Raw genomic sequence first — 19,202 nt, forward strand, 5'->3', positions numbered from 1 at the left:
CACGATTCGTAGTTTCTGCCGCCTCGACCGGTTCTCCTGATCCTCAACCTTTCCTCTCAGGTTGCCTTGTGTCGCGACTAGCCTTGCCACCTCCTTTTCCAGGGCGATGATCCGGTCGCTCTGGTTCGTTGTGGCTCTTTCCAGATCTTTAATCGTTGCCTCCTGGGCCTCCAGTCGCTTTTCGGCTTTGTCCAGGGTCACCTGCATGTTCGCCAGAGCTTCGGCCACAAGCTTCACCGCAGCTTGTATGTCCGATTTCATCTCTTCTTGGTATTCCCTCAACTCACTTGAGAGGAATATCCTCCATCCATCCCCTGGTGAGAGGGGGCTTTTCGTGCGGCCTGTCGGTTCCTCTCACTCTGGCGAGTTCCGGGTTTCACCGCCTCGTGCGCTGGTCGGCTCAGCCGATTGTTGTTTGTCCCGGCTTTTCCCACTCCTGGTCTCCACTCAGCCTCTGGACTGGCTGTTGTTCAGCATCTTTCCTTCTTCCTTCATTTTGTAATGGTGTGGGGCTGATTTGTATCGTTTGCAGGCGTTTTTCGAGGAAAAAGAGTATTTTTCAGGTTCGTGGGAGGAGAGCCACCTGATGTGTGACTTCTTAGCAAACCCCCGAAACCAGAAGGCCCCTCGCCTTCTCTCTGTTCTCGTACTGGACCCTACTTGCCCTCCGTAGCTGCCGCACCGCTTTTCTCGTCATCAACCTATCAAAGTGCCCCTGCAGCCTCTTCCTCACCGCCAGCAACTCCTTAGTGGCCCCCCTCCCCGGTATCTCCTGCCCACCTCGACTATCTGGTCCAGCAGCCGTCCGTGCTCCTCCCTCCTCCTCCGACCCCTGTGAGCCTTAAACAAGATAATCTCACATTGAACCACCGCCTTCAACGTCTCCCAGAACGTGGGTGCCGACACCTTCCCATTCTGATTAAGCTCCACATAATCCCCAGTCACCCTCCTCACCTTATAACAAAACCCCTAATCCGCCAATATGCCTGAGTCCAGCCTCCATCCCGGCCTCTGCACCTGTCCCGAATGAAGCCTCACATCCAGCCAGTGCAGTGCAAGATCTGAGATCATGATTCACGCATAGGCCACTCCCACTACCCCCACCAACACCACCCGACTCACCACAAAGAAATCAATACTTCAATACACATTATACACATGCGAGAAGAAAGAGTACTCCCTCCATCCATGGTTCCTGAACCTTCATGGGACAATCATTCCCATATTTTCCATAAACTCTCCCAACTCCTTTGTCATCCTCGACCTTCCCATCGACTTGTGCCTCGACCTGTCCACCTTCAGCTTCATTTCACAATTAAAGTCTCTGCCCATAATCAGTTGCTGTGTATCTATCTCCAGGATCGCTCCCAAGACCCCCTTATAAACCCACCAACTTCCCAATTAGGCACATATACATTGACTAGCACCACAGGCGTCCCCTCTAGCACCCCACTCGCTATCACACACCTTCCTCCTGGGTCCTGCACCTCCCTGGCCCCCACGCACCCTGTTCTCTTGTTCAGCAGGATGGCTACCTCTCCTTGACTCTGAATCAAACCCCGAGTGGAACACTTGCCCCACCCATCCCTCCCTCAGCCTAACCTGATCCTTCACCTGGAGATGCGTCTCCTGTAGAAAAATCATCTCCGCTTTCATAGCCCTCAGGTGTGCAAAACCCGGGTCCTCTTGACAAGCGCATTTAGCCCCCGGACATTTCATGTCACAATCATTACTGGAGGCTTGTACCTCTATTCCCCTCTACCGTCCGCCATCATCCCCTATCAGTTCTGCCTCACTTAATTCCCCCCTGAACTGGGCCCATCCAAGATGGCCCCCCTCTCTGCTCATGACTGCTCTCAGTCTCCAATTCTGACACATTACAACCCCCCCCGCCACCACCACCCCTACCTGACCATCCCACTCCCCCTCCCCTTCCCCCACCTGACCACCCCTCACAACCTATCTAAAACCTTTCTAATTGATGTTACTGCACTTGTGTTTCAGCCGGCTGGGTGAATTATTGAATTTCTTACCATACATGGAGCAGGTGAATGGTCTCTCCCTGGTGTGAACTCACGGGTATATCTGCAGATCAGATTAATTACTGAATCCCTTCTCACACTTGGAGCAGGTCTCTCCCCGGTGTGAACCCACTGGTATCTCAGCTGGTGGGATGACGTTTTAAATCTCTTTGTGCAGTGACAGCAGCTGAACGGTTTATCCTCAGTGTGAGTGGTGGGCCATCAGTTCCACAGCGCTTTTAAAGGCACTCACACACTCAGAGCATTTAAACTGTCTGTTATTGGTGTGAGTGACATGGTATTTCAGTGAGCTGGAGGACAGAGTGAATCTCTTCCCACACTCTGAGCAGGTGACCGATCTTTGCATTGGAACACTTTCCATTAACACCAATATTTAAAAGTTTTGGAAGCAGACAGTGCAGAGACATATTTTTCCTTCTAGATTCAAAGGCTGATTATATTCAGGTTCCGATGAATTGAGTTACTACACCAAATTTCCTCTTAGCCTTCACTGCTCTAAGGAGAACAACCTTGGCCTCTTCACAGAACTGAAGTTTCTCATTCCTGTCACCGTACCAAATCCCTGCAGCCTTTCCAAAGTCTTGACATCGTTCCTGAATTATGGGGCCAGTACCTGGGCCTCATTTGCTGAGGAAGAACATTGAAAAGCAGAGAAGTCATGTTCAATTTGTTAGATCCTGGTTTGACTACACTTCGAATACTGTGAGCAGTTCTGCATCTCCATAATTATAAAAATGAGAGAGAGAAACAGGACAAGGTGCAAGAAAGATTCACAAGGATGGTACAAGAATGGAGAGTTTTAAGTTACAGGATAGACTGAACAGACTGGGGGTATTTTCTCTGGGAAAGAGAAGGCTGACGGTTGACCTGATAGAGACTTTAAGATTATAAAGGGGTTTTATAGGGTTGATGTTGAGATGAAGAGTTTCCACTTGTGGGTGAGGCCAGAAATTGTGGAAACAAAGATAAGATGATCACTGATAAATTCAGGTGGAACTGTTCTTTTTTTCAGGGAGGTGAGAATGTGGACCATGCTACCACATGAAGTGGTTGAGGTGAGAGACAGATATAAGGGGAACCTAGATGAACACATGACGGGGGAAGGAATAGAAGGTTCTGCTGATTCACAGGAGTTGAAGGAGAATTGAAGGAAGCTCAAGTGGAGCCTAAACACTGACGTAGACCAACTGAGCTAATGTCAGAATGAATAGTCTTGACTGTAACTAGCAGCAATAACAGCAAAATCCAATCTCTGCACTCACATATGAACTCGCTGGAGTCTCAGCTGGGTGGATGACCCAAGGAATCCCTTTCCAAACTGGATGCAGGTGACCGGCTTCTCCCCTGCGTGACTCGATTGTTGTGACAGCAGGTGGGACAACTGAATGAATCTCTTCTCACACAGAGAGCAGGCGAATGTCCCATCCTCATTGTGAACTCACTGGTGGTTCAGTCGGTTGGCAGAATATGTAAATCCCTTCCCATACACGGAGCAGGTCAACAGCTCTAACTGGTGTGACAGTGGTGATGGGTTTCCATGCAAATGGGATCTGAATTAATTCCCACAATTCCTACATTTCCATGCATCTATGGTCTCTCCAAAATCTGAATGGTTCGATGTTATTTCAGGCTGCATAACTGGTGGAAGCTCTTTCCACAGTCAGTCCTCTGGAGAAATCTCACTCCCCTGTGTGTATTTCACTGCTTTACCATTCACACTCCCATGTTTCAAACTGACAGAACAAAAAATCACTTCTCCAAGATAAAAAGACTGATGATATTCACAACCTGAGAAATTGAATGAATCAATCAGACCCTGCTGTGACATTTGATTTAGTTTACAGTCTGTAAAAGCTCCCCTTCTAAAATGCTACAAAAAAGGGCATTACAGTCAGTTGCATTCAGTTCATAGCACTCGCGCCTCTGAATCACAGGTCCCAATATTTATATCTTACTCAAGGATTTGAGCATAAAAACCAAGGATGACTATCTACTGCAGTCTGGAAGGTGAACTGCAATGTAGAATTTCAGATGAGGCATGAAACCGAGCTCTGGTCTGCCTGTTCTGATGGATGTTTAAGATCCAAGGTCACTGTTTCAAAGAAGAGCAGGGGAGTTATTCCTGGTGTCCTGGCCAATATCTATCCGGTAATCATCAAAGAAAAAATGTTGGTGGAATCCAGATGTTTGTCTCTGATGCCAACACAACTGCAGCAAAAATAGATGACAGAAATTCAGAATACATAATTCTACTTGCCATGAAACATCCTTCTCCCTCTAAAACTATAAATCTCTGTCCCCTCATGCACTCCCTTCTCACTATTTATTTTAACACTAATTCAAACAAAGAACAAAGAACAAAGAAATGTACAGCACAGGAACAGGCCCTTCGGCCCTCCAAGCCCGTGCCGACCATACTGCCCGACTAAACTACAATCTTCTACGCTTCCTGGGTCCGTATCCTTCTATTCCCATCCTATTCATGTATTTGTCAAGATGCCCCTTAAATGTCCCTATCGTCCCTGCTTCCACTACCTCCTCCGGTAGTGAGTTCCAGGCACCCACTACCCTCTGCGTAAAAAACTTGCCTCGTACATCTACTCTAAACTTTGCTCCTCTCACCTTAAACCTATGCCCCCTAGTAATTGACCCCTCTACCCTGGGGAAAAGCCTCTGACTATCCACTCTGTCTATGCCCCTCATAATTTTGTATACCTCTATCAGGTCGCCCCTCAACCTCCTTCGTTCCAGTGAGAACAAACCGAGTTTATTCAATCGCTCCTCATAGCTTATGCCCTCCATACCAGGCAACATTCTGGTAAATCTCTTCTGCACCCTCTCTAAAGCCTCCACATCCTTCTGGTAGTGTGGCGACCAGAATTGAACACTATACTCCAAGTGTGGCCTAACTAAGGTTCTATACAGCTGCAACATGACTTGCCAATTCTTATACTCAATGCCCCGGCCAATGAAGGGAAGCATGCCGTATGCCTTCTTGACTACCTTCTCCACCTGTGTTGCCCCTTTCAATGACCTGTGGACCTGTACTCCTAGATCTCTTTGACTTTCAATACTCTTGAGGGTTCTACCATTCACTGTATATTCCCTACCTGCATTAGCCCTTCCAAAATGCATTACCTCACATTTGTCCGGATTAAACTCCATCTGCCATCTCTCCGCCCAAGTCTCCAGACAATCTAAATCCTGCTGTATCCTCAGACAGTCCTCATCGCTATCCGCAATTCCACCAACCTTTGTGTCGTCTGCAAACTTACTAATCAGACCAGTTACATTTTCCTCCAAATCATTTATATATACTACAAAGAGCAAAGGTCCCAGCACTGATCCCTGTGGAACACCACTGGTCACAGCCCTCCAATTAGAAAAGCATCCCTCCATTGCTACCCTCTGCCTTCTATGGCCTAGCCAGTTCTGTATCCACCTTGCCAGTTCACCCCTGATCCCGTGTGACTTCACCTTTTGTACTAGTCTACCATGAGGGACCTTGATAAAGGCCTTACTGAAGTCCATATAGACAACATCTACTGCCCAACCTGCATCAATCATCTTAGTGACCTCCTCGAAAAACTCTATCAAGTTAGTGAGACACGACCTCCCCTTCACAAAACCGTGCTGCCTCTCACTAATACGTCCATTTGCTTCCAAATGGGAGTAGATCCTGTCTCGAAGAATTCTCTCCAGTAATTTCCCTACCACTGAAGTAAGGCTCACCGGCCTGTAGTTCCCGGGATTATCCTTGCTACCCTTCTGAAACAAAGGAACAACATTGGCTATTCTCCAGTCCTCCGGGACATCCCCTGAAGACAGCGAGGATCCAAAGATTTCTGTCAAGGCCTCGGCAATTTCCTCTCCAGCCTCCTTCAGTATTCTGGGGTAGATCCCATCAGGCCCTGGGGACTTATCTACCTTAATATTTTTTAAGACACCCAACACCTCGTCTTTTTGGATCACAATGTGACCCAGGCTATCTACACCCCCTTCTCCAGACTCAACATCTACCAATTCCTTCTCTTTGGTGAATACTGATGCAAAGTATTCATTTAGTACCTCGCCCATTTCCTCTGGCTCCACACATAGATTCCCTTGCCTATCCTTCAGTGGGCCAACCCTTTCCCTGGCTACCCTCTTGCTTTTTATGTACGTGTAAAAAGCCTTGGGATTTTCCTTAACCCTATTTGCCAATGACTAACCCTATTTGCCAATGATTCATCCCACTGTTCTCCTGCTTTTCCCCAATTCTCCTCCCCTCAAGATGCTGACTCTCTGGTACAGTTTCACTCTCACCTATTGTCTTCCCCAATATGTCACCCAAGTGTCTAAATCTTATCCTTAAGTTAACAAACTGTTTTGCTCAGGGGAGGAGAGGCATGGTGGTGCAGTAGTTAGCACTGCTACCTCATGGCGCCAAAAAACGTTTGCATATTCTCCCCGTGTCTGCTTGGGTCTCATCTCCACAACCCAAAGATGTGCAGAGTAGCTGGATTGGCCACGCTAAATTGCCCCTTAATTGGAAAATTAATTTTCCAATTGTTTCCAGTGGTTAGCACTGCTGCCTATGACACTGAGGACCCAGGACCGATCCCGTCCCTGGGTCACAGTGCATGTGAAGTTTGCCCATTCTCCCTGTGCCTACCTGGGACTCACCCCCACAACTCAAAAAGATATGCAGGGTGGGTGAATTGGCCAAGCTAATTTTGCCCCTTCGTTGGAAAAAAAGAATTGGGTACTCTAAATTTATATTAAAAGTTGGAAAATAAATTAATTGGGTACTTTAATTTTTTTTAAATTTATCCAAAGTTACTTTGTGCCAGGGTGGGGTTACTTCCTCGCTTTTCATCCCAGTCCCTGGAATTTGGAGACTGGGCTCAGTATGGGTAATGGCAACCGGGGCTCCCACAATCCCGCGCGCTTGAGAAACCGCTTTATCCGCAGCGCTGGTGGAGAGCACGGGACTGCGCATGTCCAAGGAAGAGGTCAGTTGCATACACAGAAAAAGGCTATTCCATTGGGCATGTGGTCTGCTCTTCTTGAGGTCAAAAGTGCTTCCGTGGCCACGTGACATGGTGCCCTGCGTCTTTAAGCGGCTGGCAACCAATGGGAAGAGTCGAACGACCGGAAGGACTCTGCTCCTCCGCCAATCAGAGCTCCCCCATTGTCTCAATTCGGAAGCTGGACATGGAGGTTTCTGCCGGGCAAAGCTGTTGTTCCTCGAATGCTGAATGAGCTTGAACTTCACACAGATTAAAACTTCCTCCTGTATCCAACATCTAGGAGTAAAACTTTATTTTCTCCCCCTTTCCATTTCTTTTCTAATTCTGATCTGCAATTGGTCACTTGCAGCAAATGAAGAGAAAGGAAGTGAATTCAGGGAGAGTGCAGACTCTGGAAAGCTTGGCACAGGTCTCTCTGTCTGTGAAATACATTGACATCCTTTGCTCCCTCATCTTCACACCTTTATTTGTCTGGCAAAAAGGATGGTCTCTTTCCTAAAGTTCACAATTAAAGGGCTGGTTTCCCCAGGTGAAGGCTGAACATGAGGGTCACGGGGAACAGGTTGGAAAATGGACTGAAAGTTAAGATGAGGAGCGAATTCTTCACTCGAGGATGTGGTGAACCTTTGGAATTCCCTCCCCCAGAGGACTGTGGACCCTCAGTCATTAAGTATTTTCCAGATTGAGATTGATAGGTTTCAAGATGTTGATGTCACCAAGGGAAATGGGGAATAGTGTGGGGAAATGGTGCTGAGCTAGATCGGCCATTGAGCTCATTACAGGGTTGAGCAAGTTCAATGGGCCAAATAGCCGGCTGTAACTCCCATTTGTTATGATCTCTGTGTTAAGGACAGGAAGCCGTGAGCGTGAATCTGTCAATCAGCATCTTCAGAATTGGGAGGGTGAATATTAGTACAGCAGAGTGAGAATGGAGGGAGAGTGTGTGGGACGGAGATGTACAGCTTTTGGGGAATGAGTGTTCAGAAATTCTGTTCTGAGTTTCTATCCTGTGCTGACAGTGTTGTCTTTTGTAAAAAAAAAATCTAGAATATTAAAAGAGGAATTATAGCCAGAAATCTCAAACATCATGGGCAAAATTCTCCGGAAACGCCGCGATGTCCGCCGACTGGCGCCCAAAACAGCGCAAATCAGTTGGGCATCGCGCTGCCCCAAAGGTGCCGAATGCTCCGCATCTTTGGGGGCCGAGCCCCAACCTTAAGGGGCTAGGCCGGCGCCGGACGAATTTCCGCCCCGCCAGCTGGCGGAAAAGGCCTTTGGTGCCCCGCCAGCTGTCGCGGAAATGACATCTCCGGGCGGCGCATGCGCGGGAGCGTCAGCGGCTGCTGACGGCATTCCCGCGCATGCGCAGTGGAGGGAGTCTCTTCCGCCTCCGCCATGGTGGAGACCGTGGCGGAGGCGGAAGGGAAAGAGTGCCCCCATGGCACAGGCCCGCCCGCGGATCGGTGGACCCCCCTGGGCCAGATCGCCCCGCGCCCCCCCCAGGACCCCGGAGCCCACCCGCGCCGCCTTGTCCCACCAGTAAGGTAGGTGGTTTAATCTACGCCGGCGGGACAGGCATTTTAGCGGCGGGACTTCGGCCCATCCGGGCCGGAGAATCGCGGGGGGTTGCCCGCCAACCGGCGCGGCGCGATTCCCGCCCCCGCCGAATATCCGGTGGTGGAGAATTCAGCAACTGGCGGGGACGGGATTCACGCCAGGCCCCGGCGATTCTCCGACCCGGCGGGGGGTCGGAGAATCTCGCCCCATGTCTTGATCTGCCAGAGTCACTTGATTCCTTGGGGAACACACACCCGAGAGTGTTCCAGAGCACTGACTGTGGAAAGAGCTTTAACCAGACACGCAGCCTGACAAAACATCGCAGCACTCAACAGGGCGAGACTGCTCATGTGCTCTCTGTATGGGTAAGGCTTCAATTGTCTAACCTGGAGAGACACTAGGAGACCCAAAATATGGAGAAACAGTGGAAATGCTGGAACTGTGGGAAGAGATACATAGCCCCATCTGCACTGGAAGTTCATCGACGCATTCACACTGCGGAGAGGCCATTCAGCTGCACTCTTTGTGGGAAAGGATTCAGTCAGTCATTCACCCTGCAGACACACCAGCGTGTTCACACTGGGGAGAGACCGTTCACCTACTCTCAGTGTGGGAATGGATTCACTCAATTATCCAGCCTGCAGAGGCACTACTGGGATCACACTGGCGAGAGGCCATTCATCTGCTCTCAATGTGGGAAGGGATTCAATCAATTATCCAGCCTGACATCCCACCAGCGAGTTCACAGGAGGGAGAGACCGTTCACCTGCTCTCAGTGTGGGAAGGGATTCTGTGTTTCCTCGTACCTGCTGAGACACCAACAAGTTCACAATTGATTACAGGGGTTGGATTCTGCTGCTATTGTTTCTGCTCTCAATTACATCCAGGACTGTATTTTGTTCATTCTGAGTTGGTCAATGGGGAGGGTCGGAGGGTTTCTTTCTGCTGGACTGGCCTTCTCACGACTGATGCGCTTGAGCCTTGTGGCAAATTTCATGAGGATCACAGAGTGAAAGGGTGTTTGGAAGGTAGATGACAGATAGTTCCTGTTTCTGTTTGGAACCCCTAAAGAATGCAGGTTTAGATGAAGATAGGCTATGGTAGTTACATGGTTCTGTCTCAGAACGAAACTGTCAAGCTATGAGGGGCAAGTTGATTGGGAACTTACAATAAAATGTGTAATGATACACAGGCAATCGCATTTAAGGAATTATCACATATTTATATAAATATAGATTCCTTTCAGAAACAAAAATCCAACAGGAAAAGTGACGCAACCGTGGCTAACAAGAAAAATTAAAGATTCCACTGGTTAAAGGAAGAGGCTCATTGATAGATTACAGATTTATTGCTTCACTGATTTATTGGTACCTTTAAGAATGAATGCAGTATAATTCTTAAATTCAGTATACATACAGACAGAAAATGGAATATCCACAAGGCAAAGTCATTGTTTCAGATAAAAATATGAGAATTGCTGCACAGGAACTTAATTATGTGTCAGAATCTAACACTGTTTCAAGAAAAGTTGCATAAAAGCCCTCGTAGTGAATAAACCATTGTTCTACAAATACATTTAGTAATGAAAACGAATTGCAGCCTCAGCAACACAAACATTTACAAAATGTAGCAAAGCCTTAGCAACAAGCAACGTTAATGCAGAACACCTCATCTTCAGAGGATTGGTACACGTGGCGGGAGCATGTAGATATTTAATTAATTTGATAGACATTAATGAATCTTAAGTCATGACCAATGCCTGGGTAACAAATCATGCTACAAGTGACAGAGAGTTTTTTGAATAAATCAGGAAGCCTCAGCTGAGAATTTGAAACCAATAAGGGGTTAGACCATTGATGAGAATTTGATTTATTTTTACGTAAGAGAATCAAGGTGGATAATTAACAATAAAGTTGTATTTTTGGACACCTCCAATCAACCAGATCTTCGGCTCATTTTTGAAGATAAAATAGATCTCATCGCTCACAAAATGGCCAAAATAAGTGTAACCCTGAGGATTGGAAACTTGTTTTAGAATTCAGCAAAGGAGGATCAAGAAACTCATAAAGAGAAAATAGAATACGAGAGCAAACTGGCTAGAAACATTTTCCTTTATAATGTGAAAAGGACAAGTGGGAGGAGGAGCTGGGATAGAGGATGGTCTATGGGCAGACATGTTGAGTAGAGTCAACACGTCCACAACATGTGCCAGGCTCAACCTGGTACAATTTAAGGTTGTTCACCGGGCTCACATGACACTGGCCCAGATGAGCAGATTCTTTGGTGTGGAGGACAGGTGCGCAAAATGTGCGGGAGGACTGGCGAACCATGTCCACATGTTTTGGACATGTCCAAAGCTGAGGGGATTTTGGCAGGGGTTTGTGGAAGTCATGTCCATGGTGTTAAAAATATGTGTGGCACTTGAGTCCAGAGGTGGTTATTTTCGGGGTGTCAGAAGACCCGGGAATCCAAGAGGAGAAAGAGGCAGACGTTCTGGCCTTGGTTCCCTGGTAGCCCGGAGATGGATACTATTAGCATGGAGGGACTCAAAGCCCCCGAAGTTGGAGACCTGGCTATCGGACATGGCTAGCTTTCTCTGTTTGGAGAAAATCAAGTTTGCCTTGAAAGGGTCTCTGTTAGGGTTCGCCCGGAGGTGGCAACCGTTCATCGACTTCTTTGCTGGAAGTAAATCGTCAGCAGACGTGGGGGGCGGGGGGGGGGGGGGTGTTTAGATTAGAGTAGGGGGTCAATAAGGCTTTTGCACAATGTTTATGGTTTCATGTATATTGTTTATTTGGTTGTTGTTACTATACCAAAAATATCTCAATAAAATGCTTTTTTTTTTTTAAAGTGAAAAGGAAAAGATTAGCAAAGACCAATGTGGGTCCATTCCAGGCAGAGACAGGAGAGTTTATAATGGGGAATAAGGAAATGGCAGAGAAACTAAACAATGTGTGCCTGTCTTCATGGAGGACATGAAATCGGCCCAAAAACACAAGAGAACCAAGTGACTAGTAAGCACGAGGAACTGAAGCAGATTAGTATTAGTGAAAAAGTAGTGCTGGAGAAATTAATGTGGTTCAAAGTTAATAAATCCCCAAAAGCTGATGCTCTACATCCCAGAGTGTTGAAAGAGGTGGCTGTAGAGATAGTGGATACATTGGTGATCATCTTTCAAAATTCTATAGATTCTGGAATGGTTCCTGCAGAATGGAAGGTGGTAAATGTAACCCCAATATTTAAGGAAGGAGAGAGAAAATGGGGAACCACAGACCCATTAGCCTGACATCAGTAGGAGGGAAAATGCTACAATCTATTATAAAGGATGTGAGAACGTACGGATTAGGAGCTGGAGTAGGCCACTCGGCCCCTCGAGCCTGCTGCACCATTCAATACGTTCACGGCTGATCTGATTGTAACCTCAACTCCACATTCCCGCTAATCCCCCGATAACCTTTCACCCCCTTGCCTATCAAGATTCTATCCAGCTCTGCCTTCAAAATATTCACAGACTCTGCTTCCACTGCCCTTTGAGGAAGAGAGTTCCAAAGACTCCCAAGAGAAAAAAGTTCTCCTCTGTCTTAAATGGGCAAGTTATTACTTTTAAAGTGACTCCAATTTCTATATTCTCCCTCAAGAGGAAACATCCTTTCCACATCCACTCTGTCAAGGCCCCTCAGGATCTTATACGGTTCAATCAAGTCACCTAAACTCCATCGGACACTAGCCCAGCGTGTCCAATCGTTCCTCATAAGACCAGCCTCCAATTCCAGGTATGAGTCCAGTAAACCTTCTCTGAACTGCTTCCAACACATTTACATCATTTCTTAAATGAGAGCAATACTGTACGCAGTGCTCCAGATGTGGTCTCACCAATGTCCTGTATAACTGAAGCATAACCTCCCTACTTTTGTATTCAATTCCCCTCACAATAAACAATAACATTCTATTAGCTTTCCTAATTACTTGCTGTACCTGTATACTCGCCTTTTGTGATTCAGGCTCTCGGACACCCTCTGAATCTCAGAGCTCTGCAATCTCTCACCATTTGGATAATAAGCTTTTTTTAATTCTTCTGGCCAACTTCACATTTTCCCACATTATTCTCCATTTGGCAGGTCTTTTCCCACTCACGTAACATATCTATATCACTTTGTAACCTCCTTATGTCCTCTTCACAATTTACTTTCCTACCTATCTTTACATCATCGAAGCTGGAGTTGGCCATTCAGCCCATCGAGCCTGCTCCACCATTCAATATGATCATGGCTGATTATCCACTTCAATGTCTTTTTCCCCACACTGTCCCCATATCCCTTTGTGTTATTGGTAATTAGAAATCTGTCAGTTGGGTGGCACAATGGGTAGCACTGCTGTCTCACGGCACCAAGAACCTGGGTTCGATCCTGGCCCCAGTCACTGTCCGTGTGGAGTTTGCACATTCTCCTCGTGTCTTGTGGGTCTCAACCCCACAACCCAATTAGATGTGCAGTGGAGGTGAATTGGCCACGCTACACTGCCCCTTAATTGGAAAAAAATAATTGTGTACACTTAAATTTATTAAGCAAACAAACAGCCGGGAGAAGGAGCACCGTCTTGTGGTCCAATTTTCCAAAGTGTGGTCCGGGGATGGATCATCAGTAGCAGTGGTCAAGGATGTCGGGGTCCCTGTCGGGACAGGAGATGTGTTGGTGGAATTTTGGCAGTACACTCTTGAGGTTGGCCTGGTTAAAGTCCCCGGCCACGATGAACAGGGCCGCCGGGTATTTCATTTCATTGTTATTTATAGCGATGTACAATTCATCAAGCGCCTTCTTCACTTCCGCCTGGGGTGGGATGTAGACCACTGTGATAATGGCAGAAGTGAACTCCGTGGAAGGTATTTTGGATGAGACTTCACAGTCAGGTATTCCAGGTCCGGGGAGCAGTAGTTCGCCAGGGTCGCCACATCTGAGCACCAGGAGTTGACGAGGAGACAAACCCCTTCACCCACTCCATGTTCAGTCCTGGATGTGATTAACAGCAGGAATAACAGCAGAATTTAACCGGTCATCACTTGTGAACCTTTTGGTGTCTCAGCATGTTGGATGACTGAGTGAATCCCTCCCCACAGTGAGAGCAGGTGAATGGCTTCTTTCCTGTATGAACTCGCTGGTGTGTCAACAAGGCAGATGAATCACTAAATCTCTTCCCACAATCAGCACGGTAGCATGCTTTATAAAGCATTAGTTAGGCCCCATTTAGAATACTGTGAGCAATTTTGGGCCCTACACCTCAGGAAGGACATACTGGCACTGGAGCGGGTCCAGCGGAGAGTCACACGGATGATCCCAGGAATGGTAGGCCTAACATACAAGGAACGTCTGAGGATCCTGGGATTATATTCATTGGAGTTTCGGAGGTTGAGGGGAGATCTAATAGAAACTTACAAGATAATGAATGGCTTAGGGACGTAGGGAAGTTGTTTCCATTACCAGGGGAGACTAGGACCCGGGGGCACAGCCTTAGAATAAAAGGGAGTCACTTTAGAACAGAGATGAGGAGAAATTTCTTCATCCAGAGAGTGGTGGGTCTGTGGAATTCATTGCCACAGAGGGCGGCGGAGGCCGGGACGTTGAATGTCTTTAAGACAGAAGTTGATAAATTGCTGGTTTAGCTAGGGGCTGGTTTAGCTCACTGGGCTAAATCGCTGGCTTTTAAAGCAGACCAAGGCAGGCCAGCAGCACGGTTCGATTCCCGTACCAGCCTCCCCGGACAGGCGCTGGAATGTGGCGACTAGGGGCTTTTCACAGTAACTTCATTGAAGCCTACTCGTGACAATAAGCGATTTTCATTTCATTTCATTTCAAATTCTTGATTTCTCGAGGAATTAAGGGCTATGGAGAGAGAGCGGGTAAATGGAGTTGAAATCAGCCATGATTGAATGGTTGAGTGGACTCGATGGGCCGAATGGCCTTACTTCCGCTCCTATGTCTTATGGTGGTTAGCACAATTGCTTCACAGCTCCAGGGTCCCAGGTTCGATTCCCGGCTTGGTTCACTGTCTGTGCGGAGTCTGCACGTTCTCCCCGTGTGTGCGTGGGTTTCCTCCCACAGTCCAAAGATGTGCAGGTTAGGTGGATTGGCCATGCTAAATTGCCCTTAGTGTCGGGTGGGGGTTATGGGGATAGGGTGGAGATGTGGGCTTGGATAGGGTGCTCTCTCAAAGAGCCGGTGCAGACTCGATGAGCTGAATGGCCTCCTTCTGCACTGTAAATTCTATGATCAGAGCAGGTGAATCAACTCTCCCCGGTGTGAACTCGCTGGTGTCTCCGCAATGTGGATGATGTTTGAAATCTCTTTGTGGAGTGAGAGCAGCTAAACGGTCTCTCCTCATTGTGAATGCGCTGGTGTTCCATCAGTATCCAAGAGCTTTTAAACCCACTCCCACAGTCGGAGCATTTAAAGGGTCTCTCATTGGTGTGAGTGACAATGTGGTTCAGCAAGTGATGACCGAGTGAATCTTTTCCCAGTCGGAGAGGTGAACGGGCTCTCCCCAGTGTGGCCTTGCTTGTGTTTCATCAGGTTGGATGAAGTTCTAAAGCTCCTTGTGCAGTGAGAGCAGCTGAACGGTCTCTCCTCAGTGTGAATGCGCTGGTGGGACATCAATCGCTGTGAGCTTTTGAAACCCCTTCTGCAGTCAGAGCATTTAAAGGGCCTGCTCTTGGTGTGAGTGACATTGTGGCTCAGCAGGTTGGATAATTGAGTGAATCCCTTATCACACACAGTGCAAGTGAATGGCCTCTCCCCAGTGTGAACCCGCTGGTGTGTCTGCAGGTGGGATAACCGAGTGAATCCCTTATCACACCCAGTGCAGGCGAATGGCCTCTCCCCGGTGTGAACTCTCTGGTGTCTCTGCAGGTGGGATAACCGAGTGAATTCCTTCCCACAGTCCGAGCAGATGAACGGCCTCTCCCCAGTGTGAACTCGTTCGTGTCTCCGCAGATTGCCAATGTCAGTGAATCCTTTTTCACACTGAGAGCAGGTGAACGGCTTCTCTCCAGTGTGACTGCGTTGATGCCTTGCCAGCTCATGCGGGGCTGTGAATCCCTTCCCACACACAGAGCAGGTGAACGGTCTCTCTCCATTGTGACTGCGTTGATGCCTTTCCAGCCCGTACGGGCCTTTGAATCCCTTCCCACAGTCCTCACATTTCCATGGTTTCTCCATGGTCTGGGTGATCTTGAGTCTCACCACGTTGGACCATCAGTTGAAGCCTTGTCCACAGAACACGTGTACAGGCTCTCCCTGATGTGAATGGTGTAATATGTTTTCAGACTGTGTCACTGGTTCAAGCACTTTCCACAGTCAGTGCTCTGTAACAGTCTCACACGGGTGTGTGTGTGTGTCTCAGTGCTTTTCCAGACACACTGATGTTCAAAATCTCTTGAAGCAGACAGAATAGACAAACATTTCTCCTTCTAGATTCAAAGGCCGATGATATTCGATTCCCAAGAATTGAGTGACTCAGTCAGTTCTTGACGTGATATTTAGTTTGAGATATCGGCCTCAAACGCCTCTCGTTCTAACTTCCTGCAAAAAGATTTTACAAAAGTGATCACTGTCAGTGCAGAATAAGAAATTCAGAACAGACAATTCTAGTTTCTAGCAAACATTCTTTGCTCTCTCTCTTACCCTCAAATGCTCTAAATCTCCATTCCACACACTCTCCCTCCACTCTCACTCTGCTGTATCTAATATTCACTCTCCCAATTCTCCTAATAATAATCTTTATTATTGTTACAAGTAGGCTTACATTAACACAGCAATGAAGTTACTGTGAAAAGCCTTTGGTCGCCACACTCCGGCACCTGTTTGGGTACACAGAGGGAGAGTTTAGAATGTCTAAATCACCTAACAAGCACGTCGTTCGGGACTTGTGGGAGGAAACCAGAGCACCATGGAAGAAACCCATCACTCCCGGAGTGATGTCCTGGAGCTGAGATGATTGACCTTCAACCACCATTGTCCTTTGTGCCAGGTATGACTCCAACCAACGCAAAGTATTCCCTCAGATTCCCATTGACTCCAGTTTAGCTAAGGCTCCTTGATGCCATACTCAGTCAAATGCTGCCTTGATGTCAAGGACAGTCACTCTCATCTCACCTCTGACATTCAGCTCTTTCGTCCATGTTTGGACCAAGGCTGTAATGAGGTCAGGAGATGAGTGACACTGGCAGAACCAAAACGGAGCGTCCATGAGCAGGTTATTGCTAAGTAAGTGCCACTTGATAGCACTGTTGATGACTCCTTCCATCACTTTGCTGATGATGGAGAGTATTCCGACAAGGAATTCATTAGTTGGGTTTGATTTGTCCTGTTTACTGTTCCCTTTAATGTCAACCTTTAAATGTGAACATTCGGAAACAGTAAGAAGTCTTACAACACCAGGTTAAAGTCGAACAGGTTTGTTTCAAACACTAGCTTTCGGAGCACTGCTCCTTCCTCAGGTGAATGAAGAGATATGTTCCAGAAACATATGTATAGACAAATTCAAAGATGCAAGACAATACTTAGAATGCGAGCATGAAATGAAAATGAAATGAAAATCGCTTATTGTCACAAGTAGGCTTCAATTAAGTTACTGTGAAAAGCCCCTAGTCGCCACATTCCGGCACCTGTTCGGGGAGGCTGGTACGGGAATTGAACCGTGCTGCTGGCTTGCTTGGTCTGCTTTAAAAGCCAGCGATTTAGCCCAGTGTGCTAAACCAGCCCCTTTGCAGTTAATTAAGTGTTTCCATATCCAGAGATAGGGGTAACCCCAGGTTAAAGAGGTGTGAATTGTCTCAAGCCAGGACAGTTGGTAGGATTTCACAAGCCCAGGCCAGATGGTGGTGGATGAATGTAATGCCACATGAATCCCAGGTCCCAGTTGAGGCCGCACTCATGTGTGCAGAACTTGGCTATAAGTTTCTGCTCGTTGATTCTGCGTTGTCGCGCGTCCTGAAGGCTGCCTTAGAGAACGCTTACCCGGAGATCAGAGGCTGAATGCCTTTGACTGCTGAAGTGTTCCCCGACTGGAAGGGAACATTCCTGCCTGGTGATTGTCGCGTGATGTCCGTTCATTCGTTGTCACAGCGTCTGCATGGTCTCGCCAATGTACCATGCTTCGGGACATCCTTTCCTGCAGCGTACGAGGTAGACAACATTGGCCGAGTCGCACGAGTATGTACCGCGTACCTGGTGGGTGGTGTTCTCACGTGTAATAGTGGTATCCATGTCGATGATCTGGCACGTCTTGCAGAGATATATATCACCATTACATGTTCTCACGTGCAATGGTGGTATCCATGTCGATGATCTGGCACGTCTTGCAGAGATATGTATGTTTCTGGAACATAGCTCTTCATTCACCTGAGGAAGGAGCAGTGCTCCGAAAGCTAGTATTTGAAACAAACCTGTTGGACTTTAACCTGGTGTTGTAAGACTTCTTACTGTGCTCACCCCAGTCCAACGCCGGTATCTCCACATCCTTAGGAAAGAGACCATCCTTTTAGCCAGACAAATAAATGTGTCAAGCTGAGGGAGCAAAGGATGTCAATGTCTTGAAGAGAGAGAGAGACCTGGGCCAAGCTTTCCAGAGTCTGCAGCCTCCCTGGATTCACTTCCTTTCCCTTCAGTTGGTGCAAGTGACCAATTGAAGGTCAGAATAAGAAAATAAATGGGGGAGAAAATTAAGCGTTTTACTCACAGATGTTGGAGACAGAGTCTGTGTGCAGCTCAAGCTCATTCAGGGTTGGAGGAACAACAGCTTTGCTCGGCAGAAACCTCCATGTCCAGCTTTCGCATTGAGACAATGGGGAGCTCTGATTGGCGGAGGAGCAGAGTCCTTCCGGTCCTCCAATCTTCCCAATCTGACCTCAGCTGTCAGGTCAGCGGCGTGGTGCTCCCCTGCACATGCGCAGCTTCCCCTCTCTTTTCGACATGCGCTGTCCCGGGTCAGGGGAGAGGGATTTCACCAACACATGCGCAGCTTTCCCTCTCCGTTAGACATGCGCATTCCCGTGCCGGGGTGGGGGAAGGAGCGATCACCGAGCGGCTTCTTGCTCTAGCCGGAGTTCTCAGCTGGTTGCTTGGAAACCGTCTCGAGTATCTGTCGGGGGAGGGGGAACAAAGAGTGTGGGCGGGGCTCCCGTGTCCGCGCGCCGGGCGGGTGCGCGCTAATGCAGTGACGTCACAGCGAAGCGAATTTATTCCGATTGGTTGATTTAGGACGAGCTCCTTTATGATGTCACAATGTGGAGGTTGGACAATGAGCTTCAGACTAAAACTTCCTTCTCTGGGCAACATCTGGGAACATCAATGTCTCCCCCTTTCATCAGGTCATAAGATTTCGGAGCAAAACTAGGCCATTTGGCCCATCGAGTCTGCCCCACCAGGATCTCATCCTGGCCTTAACTCGACAGTCCTGCCACTTCTCCATAACCCATCAACACAGTACCAATTAAAAACTCCTAAATTTACTCACTGTCCCAGCTCCACCGCACTCTGGAGTAGTGAATTCCACAGATTCACAGCCCTTGGGAGAGGCAGTGTTTCCTCAACTCTTAGAA

The 19,202-nt window shown here is 47.8% G+C and overlaps 1 long non-coding RNA gene across 1 annotated transcript; it reads right to left on the minus strand.

Moving 5' to 3' along the window:
* Positions 1-9,957: 9,957 nt before the first annotated feature.
* On the minus strand, positions 9,958-19,202 carry LOC140422361 (uncharacterized). The gene is made up of 2 exons (XR_011947409.1): positions 18,341-19,202; positions 9,958-16,182 (listed from the first exon to the last, which is right to left on the minus strand). It is a non-coding gene; the product is annotated as an uncharacterized lncRNA (long non-coding RNA).

Source organism: Scyliorhinus torazame, chromosome 5, assembly GCF_047496885.1.
Source record: "Scyliorhinus torazame isolate Kashiwa2021f chromosome 5, sScyTor2.1, whole genome shotgun sequence".
Taxonomy (NCBI): Eukaryota; Metazoa; Chordata; class Chondrichthyes; order Carcharhiniformes; family Scyliorhinidae; genus Scyliorhinus; species Scyliorhinus torazame.